The sequence below is a fragment of the Cydia splendana genome, chromosome 8 (assembly GCF_910591565.1).
Source record: "Cydia splendana chromosome 8, ilCydSple1.2, whole genome shotgun sequence".
Classification (NCBI taxonomy): domain Eukaryota; kingdom Metazoa; phylum Arthropoda; class Insecta; order Lepidoptera; family Tortricidae; genus Cydia; species Cydia splendana.
Genome location: NC_085967.1, coordinates 6,916,755 through 6,940,015, shown reverse-complemented (window position 1 = coordinate 6,940,015; position 23,261 = coordinate 6,916,755). Strand labels below are relative to the sequence as shown.

The 23,261-nt window shown below is 36.4% G+C and overlaps 1 protein-coding gene and 1 long non-coding RNA gene across 3 annotated transcripts in view; both read right to left on the bottom strand.

Moving 5' to 3' along the window:
- Positions 1-20,094, bottom strand: part of LOC134792773 (protein Tob1) — a 66,099-nt gene extending 46,005 nt beyond the window's left edge. For both annotated transcript variants that reach the window (XR_010144473.1, XM_063764109.1), the window contains exon 1: positions 19,820-20,094. The gene's annotated coding sequence lies outside the window, so the exon portion shown is untranslated. The remainder of the gene's footprint in view (positions 1-19,819) is intronic.
- The window catches only part of LOC134792774 (uncharacterized), a 361,091-nt gene that overhangs the window by 191,841 nt on the left and 145,989 nt on the right, over positions 1-23,261 (bottom strand). The gene's annotated exons all lie outside the window — the stretch shown is intronic.

Sequence of the window (23,261 nt, the reverse complement as noted above, 5' to 3'; positions counted from 1 at the left end):
GTCGTGATGCGATGTGAAATATCAATTCTCACCAATTGTGATGCTGCTAAATCGTGGGCAAACATTACATTGACAATCAAAATGTATTAAGTTAAATTATACTATGCGAATTTCAACTTTGAAGCAAAAGGTTTGTGTTGAAAATGGTAAATGTTATTTTACTAGATTCTTTTTTTTGAGTGATCGATTGTTGTTATCGCACTAACCACTGTTACTAACATGACGGTCGTTGCAAGCGGAAATAAGGCCTATTAATTACGCAATATGTACCTATTTAGCTAAAACTGTGTATATAAATTATATACTTAGACATACCTATCGGAAAATAATTATGTTTGGACATTCATTTTGAATGCGGCATGAAATTAAATAGAAAAGGTCCGTGGAAATTTACAGAACCAATCCTTTTTAATGATCTATTAGAATAAAATCGTAACTTTATTCATATATTCCCAAGCAAGAAATATATGTATTAGGGATCATCCATTAATTACGTCACACGAATTTCTAGGTTTTTTGACCCCTCCCCCCCTCCTTGTCACACTTGGTCACATTTTGCAAATCCCTCCCCACCTGGTGTGACGTCACATTTTAGGCAATTTTGTTTTCAACGAAATCGGTAATAGTAACTCGGCATTATTTTTTTTAATGAAAAATATTTTTGGAAAAAGAAATATCAGTAATTTTATAACACAAAACCAATTAGGAACGAAAATTACTTCCAAAAACTCATTATTTAACTGTACAGCGAATAAAAAAATATAAATTAATTTTCGGTTACTGATGAAGTTAAAGTGACGTCACAATGTTTGTGACTCCCCCCTCCCCCATGTCAAAACATGTCACATTTTCTTGACCCCTCCTTCCCCCTAAACGTGTGACGTAATTAATGGATGACCCCTTAGATACTATTAATTTTTAGCCATTGATAATCGAAAACCTGCGTACAGCCAGCTTCAAAAGTAGTGTATGTATGAAATAACGCACCAAAAGTAGGTACCTACTTATATGTTACCCTCAAATACTTATTCCAAATAGAGATAAAAGTATATGCAATAGTTTGATTGTTCTACTTATAGAGACATATTTATTTTTGTTACGGTATTCTTGATGCTGACTGTACCTTGCACTATGTACTCACCATAGAAGGCAGCAAGTACCTAATATGTGCTAATATAATCTGAACCTTGCGTAACCGTGTTAAGGTCCTAGCTCGTGTGTATTCAGCCGCAGTCGTGACCTTCAGTTGGGTCGCGCACTGATTGTAATTGGTGATCAAATTGTACGGTTAGTTAATCAATCTTCTATCACTAACCCGGGGTTAACGGTTAAACGTGGAGTTACCATGGTTACCAGTACAATTTGACAATGGGTTAACGGTTTAACGGGTTACCTTGGGCTAGTGGGATGGTGCAAGTGGGCCTTAGTAGTTAAATTTGAATTCGAGGAGTCGGGGTTATATTTTATATTTTCGTTCCTATTGTTATCAAGAATTTTAAATAAATTTAATATTAGTATAAAGCGAGCTATTTCACGTGTTGGTACAGGTACTTATCAATTAGTTAATAGAATAGAACCTAAAATGAATTAGTTGTCTTTTACAAAATTTACAATAATCCAACTCCCTATTAATCTAAATAAATGTGGAACGGTACCTACAGATATTTTACATTGATTCACGGATATCTTTCTATTGATAAATATAAAGATAAAATATATTTTATTCAAGTAGGCATATTACAATGCGCTTATGAACGACAAATAGAGCTATTGAAGTGTTTTGGAAATAAACAAATGATTTGCATTATTCAATGACTAACCTGGTGGTCTGTTTCATAGCTTCTAAAAATAATACATACCTCCAAATCGAAATGCTCCTGGAGTCAGATTTGCTACAACAGTTACCCTAACTGTGCCACGATAACTTTTTATGAAATATGTTTTTGACCTCCTAACCCAAAGGGTAAACTAGTTCTACTTAGTTGGCTTGAAGACAAAATAAATAGGTAACAAATAAAATAAATAATACACACTTCGCAATTCTAACCTGATTATTTGTCACGCAAACAGCTACCTACTGTAACCGCCATTGTAAAGGGGCCCACTGATTGTCAGTCCGCCGGACGGCAACGGCCTGTCAGTTAGAACAAAATTTTGACAGTTCCGAACAACTGACAGGCCGATACCGTCCGGCGGACTGTTAATCAGTGGGCCCCTTAAGACTTGGAAAAGGCCTCGCCTGTTTCAAAGTCTGGTTTCAGACCTAATTTAGATTTCATTGACGTAACGGCTGTGCCGTATTGTAACTAGCTTGACAAAAAAGTACATAAAAAAAAGAAAATTAAAAAAGTACCTTAGTCAGCTTACCCAAGTTTTTAACTAAGTTTTTGCTAGGTAGTATAGGCACCACGATGTTGGCAAACAGCCATTCTCATTCATGATAAACAAACCATGATAATTGACCCCCTTTTTCATAAAACTTAGCAAGCTCTTTTAAACCTCCGTTAAATTTTGTCTTTCTAACAAACAGAATTGTCAAAGTGACGGATAGGGATAGGAACAAACGATTATCAACTGTTTGTTAGATTTAACAGACGTTTATAAAAAAACGCCATTAGAGCGTTTCGTTTAAAATATAAATTAACCTAAGCGTCACCAAATTAACAACAAAATAAGTCGCTAAACAAGTATTGCAAAAACTAAAGCATAACGCAGAAAATACGTCATGTTAATCCCACAATACCATATAATAAACCCGCCATAATCATAATAAACCCCTTGTATTCTCTTAATCCAATTAAAACTAACGGCCCTGGCGAACGCCGGCGTCTGCCAATGTCACATTCATCGACCGTTGTAACTTTTTGGGCAAAGAATGAAACGAAAGTCACGTTATGTCGTCTTCATAATTAAAATAATATATATATATAATTTTATATTAAGTATTTTTCAACCCATTAGCGCCCGTTGTACATGCTTGGGTACACCTGAGCTAGGGCTCAAAATTTTATTATCTATTCTAGTATTTATTTCATGCATTTTCTCACTAAGAACATCGGAAAAATATGTTGTTAAAAAGTGGACGTGGGCGCTAAAGAGCTAACTCGGTAGTCATAAGGAATATCAAATGCATCTTAATGCGCGTGATTGATTACATGATTAAATCAATACCACGTACGATGATTAAAAAAGTGGCCCTGGCACTTAACGGCGTGTGCCAATGTCAGCCATTGATAGAGCTGGCTCGGCGCGTGACACGTTTTATTTATGACGCTACGTAGCGAGCGGCGGAGTCCCCAGCGCTGTGGTTTAAAACCGGGCAGTCTAAATAGTATTAGGTTATGACGTAAATCGTTACCATTAATGAAGTGCCCCTATCGCATGCGTCTGTTTGTTAAAATGTAGGGACCGCCGCATGTGTGTATGTTTGTAAAATTTAAGCTGTTGGAAACGTCACAATTTTCTTGTTTTCGCGACATTTAAGACAATTAAACCATAAAGGCGCGTCCTACGCCTCTTTTGCCGTCCCGCTATCCTCGAGCCACGCTGGCAATCGCGCACCTTTGCACCGTATTTGTGACGAGTAAAATAAGTGAGAGCTGTTAAGGAAATAAGTGAATGTCCTTAGTGTGTCTGTGTCTCCTTATCTCCTGCTCACTTATTTCTGTTTGCTTTCCAAATAAATAAATTACGGAAAATCTTTAAGGAGCACAAAACACAATAAAGTAACTGATCGACCGTTCCATATTTGTCTCGAACTTGACATTGAAAGTACTAATTGCTTACTTACAAATAACTCTAAGTGGCTGTTCTAATTTGAAGCATGTTATGTTTTAATTACCTGAAACAAAAAAATAAATCATTAGCATACTGTATGACTGTTGACGATCTTGCTTTAAGGTAGAAGGAATGACATTCAGAATCATGTGACTTCTGCCCTACGGTCAAATAGTACTAATACCAGTAGTTTGACAGCGATTCAGGGACTAATCATGCTATTCCTTTCTAATGTATGGCACTATCCCTTTCAACTATTTAGGGTTGTCAAAATTCAAGTCATTATCTTATCTGTGGTCTTGCACGCAAAAGGACGTCAAGTGGTGCCAACCCTAATAATTGCTCGGAGCAATGCTGAGCCGAATGGAGCCGAATGGAGCCGAGTTTGCCCGAAAGGTCTCCCCACTGCTAATATCCCATAACATGGCTCATCTGACGTCTACTCACTAATCTTGGTGTAGTAAAAAAGTTAAAAAACAGAACACGAGTCCAATCATATTGACCCTGGAAGTTCGCGTCGTATGCCAATGTCAATCCATTCATGAATGCTGCTGCGCTCTGAGGCGTAACATGGTTTTTGTAATGAGTTCCCATGGATGCAAGCTTGCACAGTTCACATTTGATTAGGTACCGTATAAAAAAAACATAATATGATCTTGATTTGTTTCTTGTATGTAGGTACTTCGATAAGTAATCACCGTACATTCCCCTAGTAGATTGAATTAGGAGCTTTCCTCGTTTTAAGAGATATTTCGAAGCAGTATCCAGTGGCGGATTTGTACTCTTGTAGTAAATACTAACCGCCCTTTCTCAGCACCGATCATATAGACTGTCGGTACTAATAGTCGCTGCTAGTGCTAACATGAAACTTTATATGACCTACTAACAAATCACAGCACCATGACGCGCCCCATTGACAACAACCAATCAATGGATATCGATCACCGAACATAACAGGCACCTACCTAATATTTTTGAACTGTGACTCATGTATACATAATTGTAGTGAGCTTTGCCGGGCCGATTTCTATCTGGGTCCCTAGGCACGGTAGAATACTCGTGTCCCAATTATACCAACGTGTATGATATTTCAACAAAAGCAAAATAAAGCTAGCCACAAACGTTAGATTTACAAAAGCCTTGATACTTAAATCGTGCAAATTTACGTTCCACACTTCAATTACGTTCGACGGATGCATTTTAACTTTTAAGGCCGGGGGAAGTGACCCCATCATTCAATATCCTTGTTTGTCCCAACCGGCCGCATCTGACTGCGGACTCAGGGCCGGATTAACCCTAAGTCAAAGTAGGCAACTGCCTAGGGGCCCCGCCTAGGCTAGGGGGCCCCGGCGGCTCAGCGCGCACCAAAATTTTTTTTTTCCATAGGGACAAAATTCATGAGTAAATTTTTTATTCTTATAATAATGAGTATGCTTTGTTATTGTTTTTTTCGATCCATTCTTTAAATTAATGAAGTACTGTAATAAGATTGAAGCAATACGTTACAGTTTACGGGGCGTATTCTGCGTACCCTGTGGTAATAATAGGGGTTTTCAGGAAAAATGGTTCACTTTTGTTCGAACAACCAACAACTTTTGGGTTATTCCGACTCAGAATCACGAGGACTATTGATTAAAACAAAGAAAAAGAAAGAAGACGAACGTGTCCCCAGGTTTTCATAGGAATGCTCGACCTTCAGCCTCCCTTTTTACCTCAATTTACCATTGGTTTGTGTTCCACATCTCCTCTACTTCAGCTTAGCCTTTTTGGCCTCACTGCGCTAAGCTCGGCCTGCGGTCTCGCTTTTTAATACAATGGACATTGGTTCGTGTCTGTGCTCAACTATTTATCCTGAAGCCTGATGAAGCAAGACTTTGACTTCGCATGAAAGCTCACCTCACTGGGGCACTTCGGACTTTTAGGCCCAGATGAAGATCGATACTCGGCCTTTTAACACGCTTTCACAATTTGCGATATTGTTAACAAAAAATTTCGCGCTCGCTACGCTCGCGTTAATTTTTGGTTTCTTAGTTGATCCTGTATCATCTACATGTTCGCTCGACTGGTGAATGAATAGAGTTAGACCAAGAAAAGTCTGCAATGATTTTGATAGCATACGCAGTGCAAGTGTTATTTATACGTCATAATTTCATAGAAGTTTTGACGTTTAAAATAACACTTGCACTGCGAGTGCTATCAAAATTGTTGCATGCTTATCTTGGTCTAACTCTAGTAATTTAAGTAATTTTAACATATGGAAATTCTTTATTATTAGGTTGATTCGGCGTTTGGTCTTATGGTCGGACAATCGCTGTTCAGCCTCGCAAAATATTAACTATTGAGAAAATCAACTTTGCGGCACTAGTTGAACTTGGCCTTTAGCCTCGCTTAAAATTTGCCATTAGAGGTAGATAGAAAAGTGACGCTGAAGCTCACATCTTTGGTATTCCACTGGGAATTGGCCTTAAGCCTAAAGGGCTCTCCCCACACTTGACGCGACGCGGAATCGGCAAAAACCGATAGAATAAAGCTTTATGTCCACGCAATAAGAGCGAAAATGACATCGTTCGATTTGGATCGGCTTGGCCGACGCCTGAAGATTAAAATTAAAAACGCAAACTTATTTCCCTGTACTGAATATGCTGTGTGCAGAATTGACTGTAGGGGGCCCCGAGCGCCGCACTGCCTAGGGGCCCCGACATGCTTAATCCGGCCCTGTGCGGACTAGATAACGCAGCACACAGATTGTCTGCTGAGATAACTTGTGACGTCATGGAAACTGGCACGGTTAAAGTGGGCAATGCGCACTTTGCGATTTTGGACGATGCTGTTTTAAAATACGAGTACATTCCTTTTAGGTTTTGTTCTAATGTGAGCCAATTTGCATAATAACGACCATAACGTCTGATGGTAATTATGGCTTATAATTATACCTTATAGTTATGTATGGGACGTTTACGAATACACATCTAGGTACCCACTGGGAACTTACGCGTGGTAATACTGTTAAATGTGGTATGTTAGGGCAAACGTCAGCATTAAAAGAGAACTACTTGTAGGTTTCCTACTATACTTATTAGGAATACTATACGTACCTATAAAATTAGAGTGCTTAATATTGTCTCATTACTACATTTTCAATAACAACTCATAGGTGTAATGGTAAAGCAGTTGACACACAGGCTGTCATTAGAATTAAGATATAAAAATTATCACGTTTACCTTCCTTTAAAAACAAAAACTTATTAACTTCGTACATGTGCTACACACAGCTGAAAGTGGCTCCTTCCGTCATATTCCGTCTACTAGCGTTTTTCTCGAACAACGAACAAAATTGATAATTTCAGCGACAAAGCCGCGATTGCTTTTTGTTTCAGCAATCAAAAGCAGATGGTTTTTTTTCCTATGATTGAAACTCAAGATAAAGAAAAATCCGCTCGTGAACGGAATAGCCCCTATGACGGATACGTGTTGATTTTATTAGTGCATGATGAAATACAAGGTCTATTTAATATAATACAAACTAACAAAACAGAGTTGACGATGCGAAGACCCCTGATCGTATTGTTTAATTGTAAGCAATCGGCCGTCACGGTCTATGAACAATTGAATATCATGAAAACAATCCTAGCTAACCTACACAGTGTGAAAGAGATTCTTTGACCGGTCGTCAGGCGAGGCTAATCACTTCTGTCACTTCTGTGTACAATTACACAACGGCGTTACAGCTAAACAAATAACTATTTCATTGTTTTTCACTGCGTCACAGACTACAAAACAGATGGTTCACTGACGCAATTTGTTAAAGCATATTATTATATTGGCTTTATATACATTGGAAGGTTATAAGGTAAAGATAGGTTTTAACTCTCGGGATTAGTTGCCAAGCAGGCTCCCATGAGCCGTGGCAAAAAGCTGGGATAACGGAGGAAGATGATGATACATTTAAAGGTATATTTCAAGGGAACATTTGTTACATTCGTGGCCTAGTTAACCACAGTGACTTTTATAAATATTTAACTATTTCGAAGAGTAACGACGTGCTGCGAATTAGGTAAGTAGTTACTAATCCACATACCATAGTTATAGTTCACTATATGTATACCCCATTTCATTTTTCACTCACAGTGTTACCGCTCTCACTATCATTCGCATTCTCACTCGATTACGTTCATTAATTAAGACTTTTTATTTCTGCACGCCATTACTGGTTGAAAAAGGTGATATGAATTAGATAGGTATTCATATTATTATTCAATAACCCTATGTTCAAAATCTTTTGGATGGAACAAAATATTACCTTTTATGTCGATGTGCTTTTTTGCGATAAAAGTCATGTTTCAACTGCGCATTTGCCATTTCATTAGGTAGCTAAATACAAACTGATTCAATGTTTACCTATTACCATCTGTTCCAACAAGTGCTTGTAAACAATCTTCAATAGGTCTAGAAAATATAGAGTCATCGTCACCCCAATAGGTGCAGTTGGAACTTGACTTGGATTCAAGGATTTAAACTATGTCAAAGCGTGAGTAGCGCGGTCTGAGTAATACAAACTCGGGGATTTAAAAAAATATCGCAGTAACATAGGGCTGTGATGAAAAAAACATTAATATACCTGTCTAAAAAATCTAGAATTTCTGTGAGACTGCATTTTTAATTCCGACTTTGAGCATTTGTCGGCATAATGAATACGATACTTTTTTTTTTACACAAAATGCCTTTGTTTGATAATTTACTAGCCCAATTTTCTTTTGACTACACATACAGAAGTGGCTATATGCCATCTTACTCTTATAATTCTGGTCACGGGGAGTCAAGCTATCAGGCATTGTTAAAATTTAAGAAATGATATACTTTTATTGGTAGGTACACAATTACGTAAAGTGTCATTATATGGAACTTGCTAACTATGCAAACAAAAGTCACTAGTAAATTCTTTGACAATTTCAATATGGCGGTTTGTTTACATAGTTAGCAAGTTCCATAGAATGACACTTTAACGAGTCACAGTGACAGTGACAATATTAAAGGCAGTTTTCATTAGTCATGTCGTCGCGTGGATGTATTTGTCGTTGTCGTTTGTCGCCTTCGTAGCTTCAGTCAAGACAAATCAACTCTAATCGAGCCCTGTGTATCGTTTAATTTACTTGCCAATTTTCGACAGTGATCGATATTTCCGGCGTTTCTGTCGGATATTAAAGCAAATGATCTGGTCAGATGTCAGAAACATGAATTGCTTTTATAATTATCTGATAAATTATCTGAATAACCAAAATAAAAGATCAATTTTGGAGATCAGACGCTGTATCCACCACGTGTAGTAAAAATAAATTGGATTCGTATTGGATGGCAAATCAGGATTAGCGGCGCCGTACAGTTACTCGTGATATTACGTTTGAAAAATAGGGACATTAATTTATAAAAGAAGAAGGTTATCAAATAAAAAAATGCATAGCTTATTAGACTTATATCGACCGTGATTACCTTTTGTATTGTTTTCGAGCTCCCGATATTTCGACGCAGTACAAAACAATACAAAAGGTAATCACGGTTCATATCCCGGTCAATATAAGTCTAGTGAAACTAATCGTGAATCATTCAAAATTGTTAGCATAGTTTAATTTACATTTTAGTGTTAGTTTATTTTAGTTTAGATTTATTACAGCATGATTGCTTCTTAGGCCCTGAGGTTGGATTGATAGTTACACTTAAATAGTGATTGATACTAGTAGTAATACATTTGATTTATGCCATTTGATCCTTAAGACAATACAAGTATTACATTTGAGCTAGACAACATCACCTGTCAATCCCAAAATAGTCACAATGTTTGAAATCAGCAATCCAACTACTTAACTCTTTTCAACTTCATTTAACTTTCACAATATTGCACCGCTAACTTCAAAGAACTTGCAGTAACGTTATTATAAGGCGTACAATCGATATACGCCGGTTCTAGGTCAAGCCTAACATTAGCCTATGCCAAAACGGGATTAGCCTAAATCGATCGCTGGATTCACCCAGACGGTTTATGGATACCTACATTCTGTATTCTGTGACCAACGATTATATTTATATAGTATATTACAAAAATGTAATATGACTTTGTACGATCTGATGGTAGTGGCACACTTTAGCCATACCTACCTATAGTAGAGTAAGTATTATGTTTAAAACAAATCAGAACATTCGTGCATCTAAAATAAAATATACTACTCTCTAGACCTATATTAGTTAATACTTAGCTTAGTAGAATTTTTAGAATCAAAGTCATTGATTTCTGTACTTATTTATGTCAATAACTTGACATACTGAGCTTTAGAACTCCAATCTTTTCATTCATATGCATATAAATAACTTTAAACCTTGAAATAAAATGTAGACTTTTGGACAAAATGTTAATTAACCATTATTCAAAGTAAACAAGCTCTTAATCAATCTTAGTAAGATCAAAATAAACAATGTTCACAGTGATAAATGTGAAACATTTCGAGCGTGCCTGGATTATTTTCGTGTTTTGATTTTAACTTTGGCTGCAGGACAGGGTTGGTTTATTAAGAAATTAAAATAAACTCGTAATAAAATAACGTAAATAACATGTCTTATTTTGAACGTAAGAAGTATTTCTGGAGAAGACGCAAATTTTATTGATTGAGAGATTTTGAATACCTAATGAATGAGGCGCCGTTACAATCGTCTTATTTGTTAGATGATTTATCAAATTAGTCAATTTTTTATATCTATTCTACTTGTTCGTTGCACTTCTGAATTATGACATAACTATTATACCACGAGATGGCGTCGTAAATATCCGCGGAAGTGCTATGACGGCATATCGTGGGAATCTTGAACGTTTGCCAGTAGAAATTGGATAATTTATACTAAGGGGCTGTCCATAAATTACGTCATCGATTTTTGACGATTTTGGACCCCCCCCCCCTATAATCATCCAAAAATCATGCTTCAAATGACCTCATTTCCTTCTACTTCATGCTACCGTCATCCGATGTCCAGACCCCCCCCCCCCTAATTTGAAATGACGTAATTTATGAATAGCCCCTAAGTGTCCCGTGTCGTTGGCATACGAACAGACGGACAGCGGACCAGTGTTATTATTATTACTTTCTCTCTAGCTAGTATTATCACGGGCTAAGATGTGCTGTTTGTTTCCGCCTGGGAAACACATTACACACACAGGGTAGTCTGAAATATCCTGAATTACTTTTGGGACCAAAATTGAAATAAATTACTTGACCCATTTTCTGCCTGATGTGTAGAATTTTTAAGTAGGTATTCGCTTATTTTTTCTCACTTATTTAAATTCTGCCCCTAAAAATGGAATCCATGTTAATAATATTAGGCCATATTCAAAATCATGAACATATCTTTCCAGTAAAAAAATATTTGTCCTTGCAGTACATTACGATTACGTCGTTCCAGGAGATGCAGAGCAATTTAAGATTAGTTTCATGGCCAGTAGAGTCGATTATCGCCCGCACGTGTTTCCGTACGGCAGCACGCAATCAGGATACAATGATTAATCCCGACGAATAGGCAGACACAGTGAGCCGTCGCGTCGCTCGTGGATAACTAACCGTGAACGCTGTGTGCGCTTGTGGGGCATATTCAATTCGGGGCCTATACAGGCTTATAAGTATAATCAGTATTAAGATAGTAGTATGAATACTTGTACACCTCTAACTATAACTATAGTGCGATATAAAATAGTAGAAATTAAATAACATGGAACTATAGATGGTCAAGCAAATCTTGTCGGTAGAAAAAGGCGCGAAATTCAAATTTTCTATGAGACGATATCCCTTCGCGCCTACATTTTTCAAATTTGCCGCCTTTTTCTACTGACAAGATCTGCTTGACCAAGTATAAATAAATCCATACTAAATTGTTGCCATGTTTAAGCATTTTACGTCAAAAATGTGTCAGTTACGTAGAAAGTGGCGCCCTCATTAATTTTCTACAATTTCTTGTCGTACTATACCTACCTAGCTACTGATACTGATTTGCTTACATAAAGTAATTTAATTTAATTACTTATTCTTCATTTCTCAATAAGCGTATGTGGATATAGAAAATTAATTTATTAGCTACCTTTAGGTAACAAAGTAGCCAGTTGAAATCGTAGCAAAAAAACAACGGGAATAATAATAGGAGTAAAAAATATTGTATTTCTCGATAAGAATTTGCATTGAAATATTAAATACATATTTATTTCGTACGATATACGATAAATGTAAAAATAAAGTGAAATGCTTAACCTTCAGGGTATTTTCAATATAAACATTTTATATTGTTCTGTCAGTTCAATTTCAGTCATTTCATTTTCTTTTTGGTTTGGAGATTGAAACGTCTTTCAGATTACCATAGAGACAAAGTCTTAATCATTTTGCAGACTAGATGCTAATTAGAATAATAATATTAATAATACAAGTAGCCGACTATTTGCATTAATTATAATTATAAAGTAAGTCATGAGGTATAGGCAGAATATTCTGGCTTGATCACTGGAATAAATTATAGGAATGATTGAAAGATTGAATTAAACTAATATAAGTCGCTAACGGTTTTGATAACTTTAGTTCTCCAAAATTAATTGAAATTTGAATATTGAATTCAAATTGAAATAGCACAGCCATACACTAAGTGTGTTCCGCGGAACCCTAGGGTTCCGCGACACCCCTGCAGGGGTTCCGCAAGAATTTAGAACACTATGCTTTAGTCGCCTCGAAAAAATTTACTATGCCGCCACCTTCGATACCTACTTGAGTGAGTGACTATTGTTTTATTGTAGGGTTCCATCAAGTATTTCGCTTTCCAAAAGGGTTCCGTAAAAAAAAAGATTGAGAACCGCTGAAATAGCATATTCTGTATAGTTTGTCAAAGGACTGTCTCATTTCAAACATAGATGGACAGAATCATACTATCTTTATCTTACACTAGTACTAGCACTCTAAAAAAAGGATGAGTATAGTTCTTTTGTTCTTATTTACTGACAAATTTGGTTTGACCAACTATATATTCGCAGTTCATGGGAGCAGATCTTCTCGAATTTTCTTTTCCCATAATATTTCTGGCAGTACAAGGAGCTTCCAATGCAGGAAGATGACCGATAACAAATAAAGACATATAATAACTGTCATTTTCATTCACGTGACAGCTGCATCGTAAGACATAATTTATAGAAGTTATATTTAGTCCAAATCCCGGAAAGAATGTGGCCAATGCGGCAGTTTATGAACCTTGTGTTTATTTAGCGACTATCCCCCCTTAATTATGTTTTATCGATTTCTTACAAATACATAAGTCAAAATGACAGATACAGACAAACGATCCATAGCTAATTCAGGCCAGTATCGCGTTTATGAATACGCCATATATATTTAAAATCCTAGATAGATAGGTTTGTGAAAAATTACTTGAAATAAACACTGGCCACTTTTAATAATTTTTGTTCTCTATTCGCTGAAAATAAATTGACTTATAATAAATAAATACCGTTATGTAATAAATAGATTAAATGTGTATTATGACCAATACGTTGTTTTTGGCTACGTTCGTTCGCTAGAGTTGGCTTGTTTTCAGTTTCTTGAGTATTATTACAAATAACATTCTTGTTTAATATGTTTATTAAAGCTGACTTACTTTGAGAATGTTAGGTAATTTTGGCAGCTGTGTAACAAGGTCTTTTGATTGCCTTGACTTTGAGTATTATTTACATTTGCATAAGTAGGTTTAATTCGGGTTCAACTAGGCTACCACTTTCTTATTAGCTCTGCGCCATCAATTATTATATATTATTTTAAATGCCCTTAAGCGCTAAATGTAGCATATCGTAAGTCGTAGGTATTGTTTTAGATAAAAATTACGTGCATATTGTTATTATAATTCTAATTATAGTCTAGGATTAAACTAGATACCTACAGACATTATGTATCGTAAAACAATTGATGAAGTATCGGCCTACGAAAATGTGTTTAGAAACACCTAACGGTTTTTAGTTTATTTTTACTCAACTGTTTCGAAACAGGCGTGAATCAATAAAATAAAGCAATTCATTGAGAAAATAGTTGTATCGCGTGCTTATCGCGTCATCTCGGACGTGTTTTCGAACGTACGGTGATATTCCAGTCACGTTATATTGTTTTGTAATGATTGAAATATTCCTTTCATATTTTGAAAGTATGACCTAATCTGTCCCGATAACTCGAAGTTGGTACTTAAACTGCATTAAAAGCAGTTGTTAAAAAGGAAAAGTCAAACAAAAAGCATAATGAGGAAAAGGACTTAACGCGGATCGCGTGACTGCGAGGCCGTAAATTAGGCCGTAGGGTAAACTGTCTAAAAGGTATCATCGAGGCTATCGTCGCTCATCGATTTTGCTCAAGTGGACTAATTGCTTTTGAATTTGACACATACATACCTACATACATACATATAATCACGCCTATTTCCCGGAGGGGTAGGCAGAGACCACAGATTTCCACTTGCTACGATCCTGACATACACCTTTCGCTTCCTTCACTATTTGACACAGCATGGCTTTATTCGTATGTATCTTGAATAAAATTGGTTTAATTGGAATAATAAATAAATAAATTGTGTTTTTTTTTACTAGGTATTATTAACAAGTAAAAGTATCCATTTATATAACCAATTCGAAAACGGACAAACTGTCAATTAGTATCTACTTATACAAATATTTTTGTTCGAAAATTTCATAAAATTCTCCTGCAACTTCTATAATAAAATCAAATGCTCCTGCTTTCATCTTTTATTACCTGCTAGATATTTTAAATAAGCATTAAATAAAGCTCGAATAAATTTCGTAAAAGCCTTTTAAGTCCGAAATGAACGAGTAAAATAGCTACCCAAGTTGTGAATAAATATCAACGTGAAGTTGTTTTAGTAAATTGCCATTTGTGTGGTTAACTACCGAAGTTTGGGAATACAAATAGACTTCTACAAAGACAGGTTAAATTGTATTAAAACATGCAAAACTATTATTTATACAACGTACCTACCTATTACTGAAAATCAGAAAAGCAGCGTAAAGGATGACTCACGTAACTCACGTTAGACCGGGCCGTGTCCGGGCCGGGGCTTCCGGCGGCGCATCGTTTTCTATGGAAAGCATCACGTGATCGCCTGTCATGTTATAGAAAATTAAGCGCCGGAAGCTCCGGCCCGGACACGGCCTGGTCTAACGTGAATCATTCTTAAGACGCCGCGCCGGTTCGATTTTGGAGCGCTTTGGTCACTTTTTCTTTAGTACCATCACGCTCCGCGATTATTAGGTATGTCATTTAGGGTCCTAGATAAATTGGTTGTGTCATATAAGTATGACACAACCAATTTATCTATTTAGTAGGTAAGCTATGGAATGTCCAATTTAGCTAGAACCATAACAATCACGGAGAGTGACTATGATGACGTCTCTTTCAGTTTATAACTTATTTAATAATAAAGTTTTTTCGTTTGGAGTTATTGCCAACATGTGGAAATATGTATTCTGAAAGTTAGAATGTGCCTAAAAATCTAAAAAACTTTTTTGTATGAGTCTGAAGTTGACTGCAATCAATCCGTCATACAACATAGAATAGAATAACATTTATTCAGGACGCTTAAACAACAAAAAGGCATTAGTATAAAATCGATAGCAGTGAAGTTAACTACGGTACACGCAGGCAGTATTCATTAATCTTCGAGTAGTAAATAAATAGTATTTCCATTGATGTTCAATCGATTTTAAATCGCTATCAATTGATGCCTAATGATTGAATATTGAACTTCGTATTATCAATATTATTAGTTTATACTACTAACATTTAAAACTTTCGAGTTTTGAGCACATATTAACTCACATTTACAACTGGGTCTATCGCGAATTTATTTTATTTTATTAACTGGGACATCAGTTAGGTACCTGCGAACATAACCAGTGAAACCTGTGTCGAAATGTCGGTAAATAAAGGTACCTTACTTATAAAATAAATTCGCGATAGACCCGGTTATAAATGTGAGTTAATATGTATGTATAAAAATTGTAACTACAATTTCTAGTTTTAAGTATGACAAGTGACAAATATTTTCGGTGATTTTAAAGTTTACTGGCTGGCCGAGATACAAAAGTCTACTACAAATCGTATAAAATATAATGGTCAACGATAACTTTCCCGCAAATATACTTTGGATAACTTCCACTCATCAATATAAAAATAATCATAAAAAAGTGATCGTATTCATATTTATAATTAGTAGTGGTGTAATGTGTACCAGTTTTTGTGCATCGCAGGCGTCCGCGCTGGCGTTGACTCGACCAGGTGATGCCAGCCGGGGGTGCCTTGACATCAATGCGTGGCCCATTATGTTATGCCATTAACAAGCATAATAGTGACAGCCGAAAAATACGATTTCGGACGAGTTTTGCTACTGCGTAAATTGCTCGTTACGGAATTGAAGATGTTGGTACGTTGTTTTTCTACATAACATGTTTATAATTTAAAAAAAATGACCGAAAACAAAATTTCAACAAATATTATCATGGTCACGGCACCATTTGTGTTGTTATAAACATGACTAAAGTAATATTGCCTACAGAGAATAAAATAAGTAGTAGTTTGTAGTCTTACTATAAAAGTATGTTTAGAAAAATGAAAAAGCAACCTACTGAACAGAGTAAATCACTTTAAAAGTGACTGTTTACTTTCTCTTTCTTCTGATTATGAAAATAAGAAAATTTTTGGGGTGAATAAATGGGCAGATTGGATGAATGAGTAAACAAATGATTACTTAAGACGCCGTTGAAAAGTGGGTATCGATTGTCAAAAGTGTGGCTTGGCGTGTACAAACAATATTTAATGGACTCTATCCTTATCAAAGTGAAAGGCTATCAAATATAATAAATAAATGAGCATCAAATTTAATGTCGTTTTAATGTTCTTTTCAGTCGTAATTTTCGAGGACACGTGGACAGAACGTACATAAATTCAGCTCGATTGATTGATTTAGGAAAACAGTAATGTCACGTATGTTTACAATTACGCGTCCTCGCTCAAGGCAAAGTGTGTCAATCAATGGTTACAGACACACAAAAGGTAACTACTTGTTTCTTTGTCATTGATTATATTCTCATGATGGTAACAAAGTGTCCAAATATTCTATCGATGTGGCTTTTTGGGACCACTAGAGTAATTTAGAACCGTTAAAAGTTTCATATCTTACCTATTTCATATCGTAATAGTTTGACGAAATGCCTCATATATATAACAAATTCTCCCGCCGCGTCTGTCTGTTTGTGTGTTTGTTCGCGATAAACTCAAAAACTGCTGAACGGATTTTCATGCGGTTTTCACCTATCAATAGAGCGGTTCTTGAGAAAGGTTTAAGTTTATAATTTATTAACCCGTGCGAAGCCGGGGCGGGTCGCTAGTTATTCCTAATAGTGCCCGGATTTCTGAAGTCTTAATATAAGGTTGCTACGTTCCAGAAATGTAAAACATCGTTCATTATTTTATTTTTATTATTACTAGTACTAGACTTACACCGACCATGGATACCGATGGATATGGACCATGATTACCTTTTGTATTGTTTTCGAGCTCCCGATATTTCGACGCGGTCGATATAAGTCTATTAGTGAAACTAACCGTAAATCATTCAAAACTAGTACTAGTCATTCGGAAAACTAACAACCTAAATAATAATACAAGAAAATTCTTTTTCGGACCCAGATCATATCAAGCGTGGTTTTGACTTTCAAAGACAATAGCGAGGCACTGATTTAGGCTAACCTTTGTCCATTCCGTTCTGAACCTTCAGTACAAACCAATGCTGGTTTTTATCTCGCGATTTAGGAAGTGGACGTGGGAACTACTGGACCGTTGTCTCGTAGAGGTCGCTAGTTTGGCACTGAATCGGAAGACTGCCTTCTTTTTACGTACATTTGATAACCTTGGAGTAATACAGAAAAACGGCATTATATCAACGCCTATGTGGCATTGACGGTATAGATCTCGTGTGATTTATGTGCAGTAATTTTACTTTAAGTTTATTATTATAAGCAGGTACGCACGTGTCAAGTCTTAGGTAACTAACTATTCATACATTTTAACAAGAATATGTAAAAGTATCATATCCTATAGAGGTAGGTAGTCATCTTAAATATGATACTACCTAACCAATTGGATACTCACTATTATTCCGCATATCATTTAGATTAAATTAATTAATTATGAAGGCTTAATTAATTATTAATTTCTGAGGTAAAATTCCGAATAAATGGTAAAAAGCGAGTTAGTAGCGTAGCTGTGTAATTTAAGTACCTATTTAAAAATCTTTACTTGCATCCATAATTGGAAACATGTAACTAGATGCAGTTTTCAGTTCCGAGAGTTAATTAAAGTTTTTCGCCATGGATAAAATTGGTTGTCGGTTGAAATAATTGCGAAATATGTGCGATAAGAGTTTAATAACCGTTTTACGGCACCTGCTCGGCGGAAACCGATAACTGAACTGAAAACTTTAGGTAACGTAAAAAATAACAAGTACATTTTGTATAAAAACATTTTAAACGAATTCAATTTAATAGACATAAATAAATAAATAATAAATAAATAAATAAATATTAGGGGACATCTTACACAGATCAAACCTAGCCCCAAACTAAGCAAAGCTTGTACTATGGGTACTAGGCGACGATATACATACTTGTATAGATAAATACATACTTATATACATAGAAAACAACCATGACTCAGGAACAAATATTAGTGTTCATCACACAAATAAATGCCCTTACTGGGATTCGAACCCAGGACCATCGGCTTAGCAGACAGGGTCACTATCCACTAGACCAGACCGGTCGACATACTTATGTGTATTCTTAAACGAGAAGGAATAAAACCAAAAAGTCATTGAGTATTATAAATTATATGACAAAATTGCGATAAAAGACACAATAGTGAAATTCCAAATAATTTAGGATATCCTATAGCATATAGCATCAGTAATAAAATTGACCTACTAGTTATACTTAATACCTACAAACAAAATTCGCTAATTAAGAGTTTCGCTAGAATTTAGAAATAGAAGTATAGATAGAAGCTATAGCTTCTATTAAAACAACAGTTTTTACTTGACTACCTACCTACCTACTCTCATCCGTACCTACTTAATAATGTGGGCCGTAAGAAAACTAGACATTCGTTGACGAAGTATCGCAAAGTTTTTGATGATGTGAAAGAGCTATAATAATAAATGTTGCCGGTAGATGCAGTGCGTACAATTAAACGGCCGTGTTGAATGGAAGCTGTCCGAACAACTGCCAAATCGCTTATCACCTGCGCCTGATTTAGACGCGATCTGTAGGTCATGATCATGCACATCATCAACGCAAACACACCTGTCCTAGCCACTTTGATTCACTATTTTATTATATCTCATACCTAGTAAAACACTCAGAGTGACTTTACATCGACCGGGATATGAACCGTGATTACTTCCGAAACAACCCGTTACCCGAGAACAAGATGCATGTAACTGCGTCGAAATATCGGGAGCTCGAAAACAATACAAAAGGTAATCACGGTTCATATCCCGGTCGATGTAAGTCTAGTGAAACTAACTGTGAATCATTCAAAACTGTTACTCTTATAGTGTTCACCATCTTGGAAGGAAATCCTCTTTAATGTAATGTAGGATGACTTAACCTTGTTTTAAAAGCGTACTACTTACACGTAATGTGACTAGTCCGTTTAACTACTCGTATATCCCACGGTAACATTAGCATGACAATAAGAAACGATGCGCAGCTAGAACCTTGGCTTTCATAGTTATCGCATTAGCCATTCCGAGCACGTGCCCATAGCCGTGAAAACTCCCTGAGAGATCACAACACTCACGTAAACTCCCAATCGTAAGCGCAGCGTAAACGCAAACAGATGCGGCCTTGAACGGAGACCGCTCGAAATACGCGCGGCGTGGAAATAGCCGTATGAAAATACTTGCACGTGACGTTACGTACCTCGCGTATTGCTGCGTGGAGAAAATCGATGGTGCTTACTCGGCGACCTGCGGCCGACTGAGCCACTGTGTCAGGAGTTCGCCCCGCCCGAGCCTGCCCGCTATCACAGAGTCGATATAGAAAAATATTTACACATTTATCGCACTTCAACAAAAATACTGGACACTTTGAAAAAATTAAATCGGTTATATGTTGCGTGTTTATCGTGTAGCGCTATGTTGTTAGGAGCGGCGCGTGCGTTCAGACCGGAGTGGGGCGGCGGACTGGTCCGGTGCCGGCTCGCAGGCAGCTCGGCGCTGCCTCCCCGGCTCCCCGCGCCGCTCCCCCCGCCCTGTGACGTCGGCTTCAGCCCGCGCGGTGGAAATTAGCAGCTTCCTGAGCGAGGGTCGCAGATGTAGGTCACGGGGACTGGGCCTGCACTTGTCCACTCTACCGTGCTGTTACACTTGACAAGTTTAAGGACATAGCATTACGATTACGGTCATCTTTGGGACCTATTGACCTGAAATGCCGGTGTCTAAACAATGGGCATTTAATCGGGATGGGCCATTGATATGCGGCGGATGTGCCCATTGTTTTGGGGGTGAGGCCGCGCGTAGCAGAAACCTTTGATCGTAGGCACCCCGTCGTAGCGCTACGAGCTACGCACGGGAGAGCTACGCTTCACCTTCACATTTACATTGCGTTAGTCAAATACGCTTTACGAAATTATAATTTTCATATTTCAATAAGATTTTCAAACTTATTGAAATATGAAAAATTGGAAAAGTTTAACAAGCTGAATTCTTATTGAATTTAGTTTAAGCATAATTTAAGCCTCCTTAAGTTAGTAAATATCCACTTGTAATTTGTTTCTATAAAACTGCATTAAAATCACAATACACTGCCGTATTCGAACTTCAAGATATTCACAAGAGATGACACGTACTAGATACATTCTAGATACGTTATAGTTTAGATATCAACTAGTTCTCTTTTGCAGTGCAATTCGGGCAACAAATGTCACTTTTACGTTAGATAGAGTAAGATATCTATTAGATGTGAATTGGATCTCTAAGTCATATCCTGTGGTAATCGTTCAACAGTATCTCCAGAATCGCGCAAATGTCAAATTTGACAGGTTAGATCTTAAACATATCGTTATCGTATCTTGGTGATGTCTAAAAGATGTCTAATAGATGTCTATTTCAAAATCCGAATCGGGCCCACAGTCAATTAGGTGTAGGTAGGTAGCGTTTGGCTGCATGGTGTTTTAATCATTTATGTGTTTATTTATGTACCTATTTTATTAAAAACATTATATGTAGTTTATAAGGTTATATAAACTAGCCCTAATAACTTATTCACGAATATGTAAATATATCAGATATTCATTGAAAATAGGCAAATTTAGTCCTCTATAATAAGTATAATAACACGTCATATGCAAGGACTCTTACAAAGTGTTTCGGCGACGTCGAAACGTTTAACCCAATTGCGGCGAGGCTTTTAGTCAAATCAACTTTATATTTTCACCTCAATTTTCTTTATTCTCTTGGGTATTTTTGTAAGAAAAATTCAGAAGAGGTTCTACATAATGACGTGTTTTTTATAGTATTAAAACTCAAGTGCCTCCGGTAAAACAACAAAGGTAATGACAAGTCTAAAAATGGAAAATAGAACGGAGCTTGTCTATTCTATTTTTCCACTAAATTTAGGAGTAGTCAGAATTTAAAAAAGATTTATAATAATATGTATTATAATGGGCATGAAATGATTGCTATTTAACACGAAGTCCTATAATATAATGCATAGCAGTCTTACTCAACTTGACACTAACGGGAGTGGGTAATTTTATTAACCCTTTATTATTTGTATCACAGTAGTGTTTTAAACAAAAACTTCTGAACTGCGAAAGAGTAAAACATTTTCTGAGGGACTTTTTATCTATAGACTATGTACGTGGGTCATACTGAAAGTTTCTGGATTCTGATATATGAGACTACTTATTTTTTCTAAGTGGCCAGTCCAGGAATTTTCAGTATGCCCTAATAAGTAAATTATAACATACCTACTTTACAGGAATGCTTAATATGTCGAAATCATAAAAATATTTTATTGCTATGTTTATCGGTTTCTAATTATTTCATTTGACATTTTAATCTTTATAATGAAAACTTGTACGTTCAATAAATTAATTATATTTAATTAACTACAACTCAATGGAGTTACATAGACATGCACAACGAATTTAACGAATGTCACCCAGGTGTAAATAATTTATAGTAACGTGACGATGTACAATCAATACAAATAAAATCCATCCATCTATCTACACGGTGTGGCCTGTAACATGAGCAAAGAATTAAAACATAGATTGTACTCCTCAAACGGTGACACTTTTGTTCAACAACTTTTAAAAATTATGAAGTATTTAGACTCCCTATTTTCCATACAAAATAAATATTATTTTCAATGGACGCCATCGCCACGCCATATTATTGTGATTGACGTTGCTTGTCACGCCTTAAAACATAACAAAATTCGCAATACATTGCGTCTTAGAATAAACTTTAAAGTGTAATAAAAATCAAACCACAAGTTATTTTTAAAAGTCCCTGAACAAATGTTGGTCAGTATGAGGAGTACAGCCTACAGTTTAATTTTTTGCTCATGTTACAGGCCACACCCGGTATATCACAAATTGTAAATCTGCGCGGCTAACCTACTTACAAACAGGTACGCAACCTTGGCGGGTCCCTAAAGAATTGCCGAAATTGCCGCTCCCGTGTATTCCATCAATTTTCTTGAGAAATATCACCGGTAACTTCTTAAAGTCGTATCGGGACCGTTTGAAAAACGTACTCTATTGCGAATGAAATAAAGAGCAAATTAGATTTTAAGGAAGTAGGTAATTTTACGATGTTTCGAAGGAACCATCAATGTGATTTTCGCCATCAGCTTCTATAATTACGTACAAGGTGATAAAGGTGATACAGCTACGCTTATTATCATTCTAGAGGACAAACAATAATAAAAATTATTAATGTTATTAAGTAGATATAATATAATACATAGAACAGGCGGCCTAGCCAAGGTGACGATTGCTTGCGCTTCGCTATCGAATCGCTTTGTGTCTCTCTATCACTCTTCCATATTAATGACAGTGACAGTTGCGTTTCTTTCGCTACATAGCGTTAGCGATTGGCATCTTGTCTACGGGGCCAGTTCCGTAACCTAATGACCGATTCTGTTTTAACAAATCAAATTATTTTTTTAATGTTCTCATATAACACTTTAAACTCTCGCGTTTTGTATACATATTTAATTACACAAACGGGTCTACCGCGATATAATTTCATTGTTTTTACCTTTAATTCCGACGTTTCAGCTGAGTTGCACCAGCTGTGCAGCTGTGCTGTGTGTGTGTGTGTGTGTGTGTGTGTGTGTGTGTTATATCGCG